Below are 15,122 nucleotides of genomic sequence, written 5' to 3'. Positions count from 1 at the left end.
CCTTTTCATAGTAGACCATTTTCTTCTGGGACCATTTTCTTTCTTTCCTTTTAGACTTTTAGGCTTCCCTTTGATGAGGGTCTGTTAGTGGTAAAATTCCTCAAGATCATTTTTTGAAACCTGAAAATAATTTTTATTGTGCCTTCATTTTAGAAGGATAGCTTTTTCTGGGTATGCAATTCTAGACTGACAGTTCTTTTCTGTCAACTCTTTGAATATATTGTATCACTTTGCTTCTAGTTTCCACTACTGCTACTGGGAAAGCAGCTGTCAGGATAAATGCAATTCCTTTGTAGGTCTTTTATTTTTTTCTTTCAGTCTCCTTTTAGATCTTTGCCTCTGGCATCTGCAATTTAACTATCATGTATCTAACAAGGACTTCTTTTAATTAAACTATGTGGTGTTTGTGTATCAACTCTGATAATTCATGTCTTTCATCTATTTTGAACATCCTCAGTCATTAGCTTTTCAAGTATTGCTTTTCCCCCAGACTCCTCTTGTTTCTTTCTATAACTTTCATCAAAAATGGAACTTTCCATCCATTTTCTATGGCTTTTATCCTTTTTTCATATGTTCCATTTCTTTGGCTTTCTAGCATTCCATAACATTTTATAAATTCATAATCTATTTCACTAATTCTGTCTTCAGAAATGTTTACCTGTGTTTTAACTTACACACTGATCTTAAAATTTTGATTGCCATGTTTTTTTATTTCTACACATTTTATTTTATTCTTTATAAAAACAAGAACATGTAAAAACACACATGCAGTAGGTTTTTGTTAAAAAAAATGTAAAAAGATACATGCAGTAGGTTTTTCACTAAAAGCATTATTCTAAAGGCAAAAGAATGGACATAGACCAAATGCCATCTAGCATGATATGCCCATATCATAAAAGAATGAGTCAACCACTACTCATTATTGTCAAAGGGTAAATGGAGATTTGTTATATTATTATTTGTTATTATTCTCTCTACTTTGTTATATATTTGAAGATTTTTACTTTTCAAAAAAGTGATGCAAAGGATGAAACAGTCCTCCATGACAAAGCCTGGATTTGAGCAGAGATAATAAAATCACTGTAGACCAGAAAAGGAAAATACTTTATGGTTTCATCTCTGTTATTGGCTTATATTTTTAATTGCCTATTTCATTTCTTTAAACATATTAAATCTTTCTTAAAAAATTCTGTATTTGATAATTATAAATTTGTTGTTTTGGGTTCTAATTCTCTGTTGTTTCTGTAATTCAGGCTCTTAGCATTTACTCTTTAGGTTCTCAAAAATTTACTTATGTCAGAAAAAAGTGAAAATAGCACCACATTATAGTAAAATATTGAAAGGAAAATAAAATGGTTTTTTTTTATGGTTGTTGACAACAATAAAATTCTGTATAGGGGACTCAATGCACAATCATTAATCAATCCCAAGCCTAATTCTCAACAGTCTCCAATCTTCTAAAGCATAACAAACAAGTTCTTATATGGTGAACAAGTTCTTACATAGTGAATAAGTTCTTACATGGTGAACAGTGCAAGGGCAGTCATATCACAGAAACTTTCGGTTTTGATCACGCATCATGAACTATAAACAATCAGGTCAAACATGATTATTCGTTTGATTTTTATACTTGATTTATATGTGAATCCCACATTTCTCCATTATTATTATTATTTTTAATAAAATGCTGAAGTGGTAGGTAGATGCAAGATAAAGGTAGAAAACATAGTTTAGTGCTGTAAGAGGGCAAATGTAGATGATCAGGTGTGTACCTATAGACTAAGTATTAATCTAAGCTAGACACGGGCAACAAAACATCCACGGATGCAGAAGATTTCTCTCAAAACGGGGGTGCGTGGTGAGGTTCTAAGCCTCACCTCTGTTGATCCCCAGTTTCTCACCTGATGACCCCCCTGTGACTGTGCCTGTCTTAGGTTGTTCCTCCCTTGAGGAATCTTACCCGTCTCTGGCTAACCAGCCGTCTTCTGGGGCCATACAGGGAGATGTAAAGTTGGTAAGTGAGAGAGAAGCCATGTTGTTTGAAAAGGTTAACTTTTTACTTTTTTGCAGATTTATGCCCTGTGGCTTCTATGCCCAGCATTTGTCTTGAGGTATCTTTACCACTTGGATGAATTATGATACTCGGTAATTTCGATATAAGGCACAAATTCTACTTAGGGGTTGTAATTATGAAGGAAGAAGAGAAGCTATAGAAGTAGCAGATGGAGGAAAACATGAGAAGATTGATTATTTCTTTGACATTTCTTCTTGTAGTGTAACATAAGCATGTATAGATTTTAAATTACTAATTAAATTGCGTGCACACATTAACATAATAGGAATACAGCTACATAACCAAGGCAGACCTACGATTACCAGCCATATCCAGTGAAACCAAGAAAACCAGTTAGGCACCCTAGGCATTTGTGAAAACTTATCAATGATATGATGGATATTGTCTAATTGAATTTGAATATTTTGAGAAAAATCAGACAAATTAAAACAACACATTCCTGGGAACTGTTCACATCCCACATGTTGTTTTAACAGTAGATAGTCACAAGATTTTGGAGCGCTGCAACTTGTACTTCTCCTAATTCTTGGTTGAGTTCCGACAGTATAGATCCAGTCAAATTTGTTGTTTTACTGTATGCACAGGACAGCTTAGATATCTCCTTCTTCATTCCAATGACAAGTCCAGGAACCGGTGGGATGAATGCAGCTACAACTGCAACTGTGCCAGGGTCTTTGTTGAAGTTTTTTGATGATCATCTTCTGGAATGACTCTTCCAGAGAATGTTGATGTTGGAAGTTCTTCTTCATATCGTATCTTAATTTGTTTCCTGGGTAGCCAAATTAGGCTTTGATCGTCTGTATAAACACAAACAAACCCTTTGCCCACACTTTGATATGCCCTTTACACCATTGTGAAGAACTTATTGGAGATCACCACACAGGAACTGCTTTGATTTTTTTTTTGTAAGAGAAAGGAATATTATCAGAAAAATGTACTTCCATAGCTGATCATCTGACACCCTTTAAATGATCAAAATTAAGGATATTTAAAGCATGCATTAATTGGTGATTTGCAGTTAGTTTTATCCTATCAGGGAGTAATCCCCCTTTTCTTTCTTTCTTTCTTTTTTTGTTATCATTAATCTACAATTACATGAAGAATATTATATTTACTAGGCTCTCCCCTATATCAGGTCCACCCCACAAACCGCTTTACAGTCACTGTCCATCAGCATAGCAAAATGTTGTAGAGTCACTACTTGTCTTCTCTCTGTTGTACAGCCCTCCCCTTACTCCCACCACCCCCATTATGCATGCTAATCATAATACCACCTTTCTTCTACCCCCCCCCTTATCCCTCCCTGCCCACCCATCCTCCCCAGTCCCTTTCCCTTTGGTATTTGTTAGTCCATTGCTGGGTTCTGTGATTCTGCTGCTGTTTTGTTCCTTCAGTTTTCATTTGTTCTTATACTCCACAGAGAGTGAAATCATTTGGTATTTCTCTTTCTCCACTTGGCTTATTTCACTGAGCATAATACCCTCTAGCTCCATCCATGTTGTTGCAAATGGTAGGATCTGTTTTCTTCTAATGGCTGAATAATATTCCATTCTGTATATGTACCACATCTTCTTTATCCATTCATCTACTGATGGACACTTAGGTTGCTTCCAATTCTTGGCTATTGTAAATAGTGCTGCGATAAACATAGGGGTGCATCTGTCTTTCTCAAACTTGAGTGCTGCATTCTTAGGGTAAATTCCTAGGAGTGGAATTCCTGGGTCAAATGGTAAGTCTATTTTGAGCATTTTGAGGAACCTCCATACTGCTTTCCACAATGGTTGAACTAATTTACATTCCCACCAGCAGTGCAGGAGGGTTCCTCTTTCTCCACAACCTCGCCAACATTTGTTGTTGTTTGTCTTTTGGATGGTAGCCATCCTTAATGGTGTGAGGTGATACCTCATTGTGCTTTTAATTTGCATTTCTCTGATAATTAGCCATGTGGAGCATCTTTTCATGTGTCTGTTGGCCATCTGTATTTCTTTTTTGGAGAACTGTCTGTTCAGTTCCTCTGCCCATTTTTTAATTGGATTATTTGTTTTTTGTTTGTTGAGGTGGGTGAGCTCTTTATATATTTTGGACATCAAGCCTTTATCGGATCTGTCATTTACAAATATATTCTCCCATACTGTAGGGTACCTTTTTGTTCTACTGATGGAGTCTTTTGCTGTACAGAAGCTTTTCAGCTTAATATAGTCCCACTTGTTCATTTTTGCTGTTGTTTTCCTTGCCCGGGGTTTTTGCCTATGTTTTTTTCTAAGAGTATTATGGTTTTGTGACTTACATTCAGGTCTTTGATCCATTTTGAATTTACTTTTGTGTATGGGGTTAGACAATGGTCCAGTTTCATTCTCCTACATGTAGCTGTCCAGTTTTGCCAGCACCATCTGTTGAAGAGACTGTCATTTCACCATTGTATGTCCATGGCTCCTTTATCGAATATTAATTGACAATATATGTTTGGGTTAATGTCTGGAGTCTCCAGTCTGTTCCACTGGTCTGTGGCTCTGTTCTTGTGCCAGTACCAAATTGTCTTGATTACTATGGCTTTGTAGTAGAGCTTGAAGTTGGGGAGTGAGATCCCCCCTACTTTATTCTTCTTTCTCAGGATTGCTTGGGCTATTCAGGGTCTTTGGTGTTTCCATATGAATTTTTGAATTATTTGTTCTAGTTCATTGAAGAATGTTGCTGGTAATTTGATAGGGATTGCATCAAATCTGTATATTGCTTTGGGCAGGATGGCCATTTTGACGATATTAATTCTTCCTAGCCATGAGCATGGGATGAGTTTCCATTTGTTAGTGTCCCCTTTAATTTCTCTTAAGAGTGACTTGTAGTTTTCAGAGTATAAGTCTTTCACTTCTTTGGTTAGGTTTATTCCTAGGTATTTTATTCTTTTTGATGCAATTGTGAATGGAGTTGTTTTCCTGATTTCTCTTTCTATTGGTTCTTTCTCTTTATATTGTTAGTATATAGGAAAGCCACAGATTTCTGTGAGTTAATTTTGTATCCTGCAACTTTGCTGTATTCCGATATCAGTTCTAGTAGTTTTGGAGTAGAGTCTTTGGGTTTTTTTATGTACAATATCATGTCATCTGAAAATAGTGACAGTTTAACTTCTTCTTTACCAATCTGTATTCCTTGTATTTCTTTGTTTTGTCTGATTGCCGTGGCTAGGACCTCCAGTACTATGTTAAATAACAGTGGGGAGAGTGGGCATCACTGTCTTGTTCCTGATCTCAGAGGAAAAGCTTTCAGCTTCTTGCTGTTCAGTATGATGTTGGCTGTGGGTTTATCATGTATGGCCTTTATTATGTTGAGGTACTTGCCCTCTATACCCATTTTGCTGAGATTTTTTATCATTAATTGATGTTGAATTTTGTCAAATGCTTTTTCAGCATCTATGGAGATGATCATGTGGTTTTTCTCTTTCTTTTTGTTGATGTGGTGGATGATGTTGATGGATTTTCGAATGTTGTACCATCCTTGCATCCCTGGGATGAATCCCTCTTGGTCATGGTGTATGATCCTTTTGATATATTTTTGAATTCTGTTTGCTAATATTTTATTGAGTATTTTTGCATCTACATTCATCAGGGATATTGGTCTGTAATTTTCTTTTTTGGTGGGGTCTTTGCTTGGTTTTGGTATTAGGGTGATGTTGGATTCATAGAATGAGTTTGGGAGTATTCCCTCCTCTTCTATTTTTTGGAAAACTTAAGGGAGAATGGGTATTATGTCTTCTCTGTGTGTCTGATAAAATTCCGAGGTAAATCCGTCTGGCCTGGGGGTTTTGTTCTTGGGTAGTTTTTTGATTACCATTTCAACTTCTTTGCTCGTAATTGGTTTGTTTAACTTTTGTGTTTCTTCCTTGGTCAGTCTTGGAAGGTTGTATTTTTCTAGGAAGTTGTCCATTTCTTCTAGGTTTTCCAGCTTGTTGGCATATAGGTTTTCATAGTAGTCTTTAATAATTCTTTGTATTTCTCTGGAGTCTGTCATGATTTTTCCATTCTCATTTCTGATTCTGTTGATTTGTGTTGATTCTCTTTTTCTCTTAATAAGTTTGGCTAGAGGCTTATCTATTTTGTTTATTTTCTCAAAGAACCAGCTTTTGGTGTCATTGATTTTTGCTATTATTTTATTCTTCTCAATTTTGTTTATTTCTTCTCTGATCTTTATTATGTCCCTCCTTCTGCTGACTTTAAGCCTCATTTGTTCTTCTTTTTCCAGTTTCAATAATTGTGATGTTAGACTATTCATTTGGGATTGTTCTTCCTTCTTCAAGTGTGCCTGGATCGCTATATACTTTCCTCTTAAGACTGCTTTCGCTGTGTCCCATGGAAGTTGGGGCTTTGTGTTGTTGTTGTCATTTGTTTCCATATATTCCTTGATCTCTATTTTAATTTGTTCATTGATCCATTGATTATTTAGAAGCATGTTATTAAGCTTCCATGTGTTTGTGAGCCTTTTTGTTTTCTTTGTAGAATTTATTTCTAGTTTTATACCTTTGTGGTCTGAAAAGTTGGTTGGTAGAATTTCAATATTTTGGAATTTACTGAGGCTCTTTTTGTGGGCTAGTATGTGGTCTATTTTGGAGAATGTTCCATGTGCACTTGAGAAAAATGTATATCCTGTTGCTTTTGGATGTAGAGTTCTATAGATGTCTATTAGGTCCATCTGTTCTACTGTGTTGTTCAGTGCCTCCATGTCCTTACTTATTTTGTGCCCAGTGGATCTATCCTTTGGGGTGAGTGGCCTGTTGAAGTCTCCTAAAATGAATGCATTGCATTCTATTTCCCCCTTTAGTTCTGTTAGTATTTGTTTCACATATGCTGGTGCTCCTGTGTTGGGTGCATATATATTTAGAATGGTTATATCCTCTTGTTGGACTGAGCCCTTTATCATTATGTAGTGTCCTTCTTTATCTCGTTACTTTCTTTGTTTTGAAGTCTATTTTGTCTGATATTAGTACTGCAACCCCTGCTTTCTTCTCTTTGTTGTTTTCCTGAAATATGTGTCTATTACTCTGTGTCTTTTGATTGGTGCATTCAGTCCATTTACATTTAGGGTGACTATTGAAAGATATGTACTTATTGCCATTGCAGGCTTTAGATTTGTGGTTACCAAAGGTTCAAAGTTAGCCTCTTTAGTATCTTACTGCCTAAGTTAGCTCACTTATTGAGCTGTTATATACACTGTCTGGGGATTCTTTTCTTCTCTCCCTTCTTATTCCTCCTCCTCCATTCTTTATATGTTGGTTGTTTTATTCTATGCTCTTTCATGTTTCCTTTAACTGCTTTTAGTGGGTAGTTGATTTTATTTTTTTGCCTTTAGTTACTATTTGGTTGGTCTGCTTTCTTTGCTGTGATTTTATTTTCTCTGGTGACATCTGTTTAGTTTTAGGAGTGCTCCCATCTAGAACAGTCCCTCTAAAATACCCTGTAGAGGTGGTTTGTGGGAGGCAAATTCCCTCAACTTTTGCTTGTCTGGAAATTGTTTAATCCCTCCATCATATTTAAATGATAATCTGCTGCATACAGTATCCTTGGTTCAAGGCCCTTCTGTTTCATTGCATTAAATATATCATGCCATTCTCTTCTGACCTGTAAGGTTTCTGTTGAGAAGTCTGATGATAGCCTGATGGGTTTTCCTTTATATGTGACCTTTTCTCTCTAGCTACCTTTAAAACTTTTTCCTTGTCCTTGATCTTTGCCATTTTAATTATTATGTGTCTTGTTGTTGTCCTCCTTGGGTCCTTTCTGTTTGGAGTTCTGTGTATTTCCATGGTCTGTTCAATTATTTCCTCCCCCAGTTTGGGGAAGTTTTCAGCAATTATTTCTTCAAAGACACTTTCTATCCCTTTTCCTCTCTCTTCTTCTGCCACCCCTATGATACGGATATTGTTCCTTTTGGATTGGTCACACAGTTTTCTTAATATTGTTTCATTCCTGGAGATCCTTTTATCTCTCTCTCTGTCAGCTTCTATGTGTTCCTGTTCTCTGGTTTCTATTCCATCGATGGCCTCTTGCATCTTATCCATTCTGCTCATAAATCCTTCCAGAGCTTGTTTCACTTCTGTAATCTCCTTCCAGGCATCCTTAATCTCCCTCCGGACTTCATCCCTTAGCTCTTTTATTTCTCTGCATCTCCATCAGCATGTTTATGATTTTTATTTTGAATTCTTTTTCAGGAAAACTGGTTAGGTCTGTCTCCTTCTCAGGTGTTGATTCTGTGATCTTTGTCTGCCTGTAATTTTGCCTTTTCATGGTGATAGAGATAGTTTGCAGAGCTGGCATGAATGACGGCTGAAAGAACTTTCTTTCTTGTTCGTTTGTGGCCTTCCTCTCCTAGGAGAACAGCGACCTCTAGTGGCTTGTGCTGGGCAGCTGCACGCAGACAGGGCTTCTGATTCCTGCCCGGCTGCTATGGAGTTTATCTCAGCTATTGCTGTGTGCGTGGCTTGCCTTGGGGGCTGCTCATATATGGTGGAGCCTCGTTGGAGGGGGAGCGGCCGGGAGGCTTTTTATCTCCCTGAGGGGCCTCTGTGCTCCCTGCTGCCCAGGGGTTTAGGGTGCCCAGAGTGTGCCAGGACGCTTCCGTCTGGTTTTGGGGTCCCTGTCCCTTTAAGACTTCCAAAAAGCACTCGCAAAAAAAAAAAAAAAAAATTTAAATAGAAAAAAAAAAAAGAAAAAAAAGCCACTCGTTTTTCTTTGTCCCCAGGCTCCGGCCTCAGGGACCCACTCACAGGTCTTGCTGTCCTGTTTCCCTAGTATCCAGGACCCCACACATGCACTGTGTCTGCGCTCTGGTGCGGATGGCTGGGGCTGGGTGTTCAACAGTCCTGGACTCCCTCTCCCTCCCTGCTCCGACTCCTCTCCCCCCACCGGGAGCTGGGGTGAGGGGCGCTCGGGTTCCGCCGGGCCGGGGCTTGTATCTTACCCCCTTTGCCAGGCGCTGGGTTCTCACAGGTGTGGATGTGGTCTGGATGTTGTCCTGTGTCCTCTGGTCTCTATTCTAGGAAGAGTTGTCTTTCTTATATTTTCATAAATATATATGGTTTTGGGAGGAGATTTCCGCTGCTCTACTCACGCTGCCATCTTGGCTCCACCCCTCAATAAAATGGTTTTAAGTCAGAAAAAAAGTGAGGCTACAACTTCAACAATTACCAATTGAACTTGGACAGTTACTTAATATGTTTATATCCAATTTTCCTCATCTACAAAATGTAGATGGTAATGCCTACTTCAGAGAATTCCTGTAGGAATTAACAAGTAACTCATGGGAAATAGCACAGTACCAAACATGTCTGAGCACTCTAAAAATGGTAGTTCTATATCCACCTATGATTCCTGAACTGGGAAGTAATCTAGGTAAATCTCATATTTGGATGTAAAACCACCAAGGATATTTTTTTCCCTTAATTTACCCTAAACTGACATCTAAGCTGTGGACTAGGAAATCAGAAATATATATAAATAAGAAGGCTACATTTAAAATGGGTTTGCATCATACAAGCAACAAAAAAAATAGTCTTAAAAGCCATATCTAACATTTCTGACCAGTACCACTGAATAGCAGAAATATGATACAACCTTGTCCCATTAGCCTTTCTTAAATAAGTTACTTATCTTGTTGTGAGAAATGGGAATCTAGAGTTTACAAAACTCTTGATGAGTTTGTGTTGTGTGATTTAATCCTTAGCACAAGTGATTTAATACAGGGCATGGATAGTGTACTGCTGGTTTCTGAATGATGGTCTTAGCTACGATCTAAGTATTACAAATTAAATCAGCCTTTAATTTGTTTGAAATGAGAGCTTTCTTCTTACCCCAAAGGACAGCAAGAGAGAATGATTCTGCTACTAACTTTCAGTACACCGGAGTTGGTGCCCTAATGCAGTCTAGGCATTCCAAAGAAACAATTTTGCATAAACTACTTCACCAAACAGCATAGGAAGAATTTCCTACTTGGGAATATATTTCATATAATGCAATCTACTCACTCCAAAGGCTATTTTTCAGAATCTCAAGGGCAGGTCTCTTATTTTTGTTTGACTTAAAGATTTCACCTACAAAGAAGAAGATATGAAGAATGACAGTGTCTTCCCATTTGTCGTGCTCAGTAACAGTTGTACTGAAGGATTCATAGAACAGAATCTAGCACATCATAAATCCATTTTTTTTTCCGGTCTAAAAGCTTGCAAGGTATTTCACTCTTGTGAGTTAATCTGGAAACTAGAACTGTTCTAAGTAATATAGTAATTCAATATTCATACACATATTATGTGTGTTACTAATCTGAAAATCATTCTGGCATACAACTATTTTCCCCTTCCTCTTTTACAAGGCTTAGATTCTGTTTGGACCAAAGATAGGTTTCTCATGTCCCCTTTATATGTCTAGGCTGAGATAGACCAAACAAATCAAATAGTTCAAACACGGTTTTTCTTGTTACTCATTTATTTCACAATCACTTAATATGCAACTGTTAGTCGTGTTGCAGGACCCAATCTAGAGCTCATTAGAGAATATCCTAACAAAATACACTGAGTCTCCAGTAGTATTCAAGTACATACATGTTAGAATAACATAAGAAGTCAAGAGTAGAAGGAACATAGGCACATGACATTCTAGGTATATATGCAGCATCTTTCTCTCCTTCCACTATTCCTAAGTCAGTTGAAACAATGATTTCTTTTTTATCTTCCATAGAATTACAATCACCCTCAAGGCTGGCCTTTGTATTAATATTTATTGGATTTTGCTTGTTTGAGAGACAGACAAATCAGGAAGATCACATTTAGGGAGCACTAAGCTACTGGTGGCTGCACAGTGATTCATGAATGAGTCCTCAGGAAGAGACAGTTTTATCATCTGGGGCTTTTATGAAATTTGAAGTTAAAAAAAATGCTTTGTGTGTGAGTGTCTAGTGGTGGAGGACCATGATCCTTTTTCTCTGTTCCTTATCCCAGCATGGAGAACCAGTGTAAAATTGTTTAACTCTTTTTGAATTGCTTTCATTTTTAATACATTTTCTCCCTTTCTAAGCACTCCTCATTTTGAAAACAGAAAATGCACCTGTCACGTCAAGGGTGGGAGGAACAGCACTGATTTTCCTGGGTTCTACATTCATCGAAGAATATGTGTGAAGATGGGCTTTTTGAGTATCTGCTGAATAAGTTAAAAATAGGGGAAGCTAGATAGACACCTTGGCACTGTATTTGCAAGGCTAGCTTGCTGAGACTTAGGGTTTTTCTCCTGGATATTTCCCCCTTCTTCTAGTTATATAGGACTCATTAGACTTTTTGGCAGGACCGTGTTCTTATATGATGATAAAGTTAGGTTTGACGCTGAGGGCTGATTCCTGACTACTCAGAGATAACCAACAACTGCCCAGTGCTGGGAACTCACTGGGGCTGCTCACCTATGGAGTTGAGGGGAAGGAGGTCAAAAGCCAGGTGACAGGACACACAGGCTGTCCTTTGGAAGTGTTCTAGCTAACAAGCATTTGAACTAAAAGCACACCAACTGGGGAGAATGGACTCTATCTGACAAAGGAACAATTTGATGAACTATTTCATTGATTTGTTCTGGCCCTGTAGCAAGAGACTGTAGCCCACATTTAACACATGTTTCCCTCCTCCCAATAAGTTTTGCTCAATGTTTAGACTTACTTAAATGTATATGAAGTTTCTGCTTCAAGGCATAATTTCATATACTAAGCAAATTCAACCTCTGGGAACAGATAATAAATACAAAGAAAATATTTGAACAATAAGATATGGTAAAGCATGATCCCATCAAATTATATCATATGTTTTTATTGAATCATGGAGGGGAAAGACTGCAAAAACACAGACATACAGCCTCACTAGGAAAATGGTCCATTGTTGGTTCTAGAAGGTGGCTTCATAGTTCAGCTGCCTTGATAAACTGCAATTGGCTAAACACATGTCACAAAATCAAATCTTGGATATTGGGAAGAGCCACCACAGGTTTACGGCCTTGGGTGAGGCCAAGTCATAATATAATCTTAAAGGTAAGTCTAGTTCATATTAAAACACACACAGAAATATCCCAGTTCTTTCACCTTAATGCATGTTTTGCCCGTAAAACATGTACAGGTGCCCCACTTTTTGAAATTTTGCAGTACCACTTTGCTTTTATAAAACACCTATGTTAGTGCCTGTTTTCACTAATCAAAAGAAATCCAAAGAAGATTTTCGATTTCACGTAAAAAGGTGAAAAGTGACTATAACGTTCAGTGTTTGTATGGCAGGGAGTCTTACGGAGGCCGCGTGCACCTGTGCTGTAGCGAGAACGGCCCTGCCAGCTCCTTCCGCTGGACCAACCTCAGCCACTCAGCATCAAGAGCTTGGAGCTGGGCCTGTGAGCATCTAGCTTTATCTCATTTGTACTGAGTATCCTTTAGCAAGATGTGTCCCTAGGTATCAGAAAGCCTGAGGGAAGTTATTTGGCCTGGGAACACCAAAATAAATTAATGGTGACTGCTGCTTTACACCATTTCAGCTTATGAGAGGTTTCACAGGTCCGCTCTACTTTCAGGTGGGGGTGGGGGAGAGTAACCTATATAATTGTAGTAATCATTTCATGCATTTATGCATTTAGTCTTTGCTGAACACTAGAGAAAGTCTGAAACTATGAAAACAATACGCTTGTTGCCTTGCTCTCAAGATGCCGTCTCTCTTTGAGGGAATCAACTAAAAAGTCCTGAAAAATAAGTCACAGAAAGTGAGATATTGCAAAGCTGTACAAGACGCCACACCATGTTGGCGGAACTTACGCAGAGAACTGTCCTGCAGTGGCGGGCAAGGGAGCTCCTTGAATCCTGCCTCTCAGCTGCCTGGCTGTGGTGTTTGTGAAGCACAGGCCACTTTGACTTTCTCTTTCATTTTGTTAAAGATAATGGAGCTTGACAGCACAGTTGTTTACCGTAATGAAGATTTAGATTTAACTGAAATGTCCAAAAATGTTATTGATGGAGAATTACAGAACTCTCTGAAAGAATATTATGTAGCTATTATAATGATTTTGTAGCTTTACATTTATTGATGTGACTAAAGGTTGGTATCCCGTGAAAAACACAGGATCGAATTTTTGTGAAACTGTTATAGGAGTGAGATTTTTTTTCCTCCACATTTTGGATGTAAGAAGTGCCACATTTAACAATTTCATTGCAGTATATCTTTGAGTGGTAGGTAGTCTGATCTTATCGCCACGTGGTTTGTTTTGGCCCAGGATCTTTGCTGAGCCTGATTTAGACCTTCAGGGTTCATTAGCCCTGCCTCATCCTCTATTTCCTGGGGCGGTCTCCATCACAAAGGACCTAAGTTGCCCTCTCTTCCCAGTCAAGGGAAATTTCTCTCTTTAGGGGAATTAAAGGCCCAGGTTTGGCAAACTGAGTCTGTGAAACCCAGTTTCTCGTTTCCTTGGAAAAGAAAAAGTGAAACCATTCACATTCTTTTGGATCTTATAATGGTGAAAATAAAGAAAATCATCATTAAGTTTCCCTGCAGCACTAGATAAGCACATTGTTTATTATACCTGCATTCTGTAAAATTTGAATGTCTGGAAGGATCTAGACACCAAAATACTGACAAGAATTAATCTAAAATATCAAATTTGGCTTTTATCGTTTTACTTTGTTTTTTAGAAAAAGATTTGTCTCCTCTGGTTTTTGTCATATTTTTCTTTCAACAGATGTAGACTGTTTCTGTAATAACAAAATGGTGAATTTAGGTAATAGAGTCTTATCCTTCTCCATCTTTAAAAATTATCTAAATGCATTTCATAAGTAAGGAATACACTTTTAAAAAATCATTTTTATTCCTCACAATGACACAGTGATATAGCGATATTTTTGCCTATTTACCCATTGTGGAAACTGTTATAGGGGATTAAAGATGTATCCAAAGTCTTATAAACTGGTAAGTGGCATAGTGAAAATTTGGAGCTCTCTGAGTATAAATCTGTGCTTATTTCTTTATTAGCCTGATTTTAGGAAAACATCCTAATTTGAATAAATTGTTCTTAACTAATTTAAATTTGTAGGGTTTATCTGCAAAGCATAGATTTTTCCTCTTGTTGTTCCTTTGAAAACTGCATTGCTACTCTAGAAGGGGAGGGGAGGGAATAGAGGAGAGCAGAAGATAAGGAATTATCTTGTTATTAAGTCCTCGATTAGTGGTGTAATCACTGCCCATAACATCACCAATTTTGCAGCTTAAAGTCACTCAGATTTATTATCTCACAATTCTGTAGGTCAGGAATCCAGAGGCTCTGAGAGCTCTGTTCTAAGTCCCACAGGCTGAAATCAAGGTTCTGGCCACCCTGGGCTTTTATCAGGAGGCTTGGGGAGAAAATCTGTTTGCAGATCATTCAGGTTGTTGGCAGAATTGAGTTCTGCGTGGCTGTAGGACTGCGGTCCCGGTTGCCTTGCTGACTGCTCACTGGGGGTCATTCCCAGCTTTAGAGGCCAACTGCAGCTCCCTTTGTCTCTCCTGTGTCTCAGTTCTCCTCTGACTCTAGCTGGAGACATTTCTCTGCTTTTAAGGTGACAAGTAATTAGATTGGGCCCCTGAATACTATAGGATTCTTTTCCTCATGTAGGGTCCATAACCTCAATTACATCTGCAAAATCCCTTCACAGCCTTATCTATACAGTGTTTGATTGAATAACCAAGAGATGGGATCTTGGGAGAATATCTATAGAATTCTGTCCACTGCAAGTATTTTTTTCCTCAAATTTTGGGGAAAGGAGCATTCACATACTTTTTGAAGGTTAATATTGATAACCTTCAATGCTTATGTCTGAACATTTGACACACTTCAGATAGTCAGAGAGATAGTTCACCCAAATCCACATCTTGAATAGTTTTGTCTATAGATTTTTCAAAACGAATTTTTTAGTCTCACATGAGTGTCTATTTCCATCTTCGCTGGTAAAATGGAACACAAATACACTATTCCTCAAAAATACACCATTTCACTGATAATTTAGCTTATAGAGGACTCAGGGATAAATT

The sequence above is a fragment of the Manis javanica genome, chromosome 6, assembly GCF_040802235.1.
Source record: "Manis javanica isolate MJ-LG chromosome 6, MJ_LKY, whole genome shotgun sequence".
Lineage (NCBI taxonomy): Eukaryota > Metazoa > Chordata > Mammalia > Pholidota > Manidae > Manis > Manis javanica.
This window is presented reverse-complemented; position numbering follows the sequence as displayed.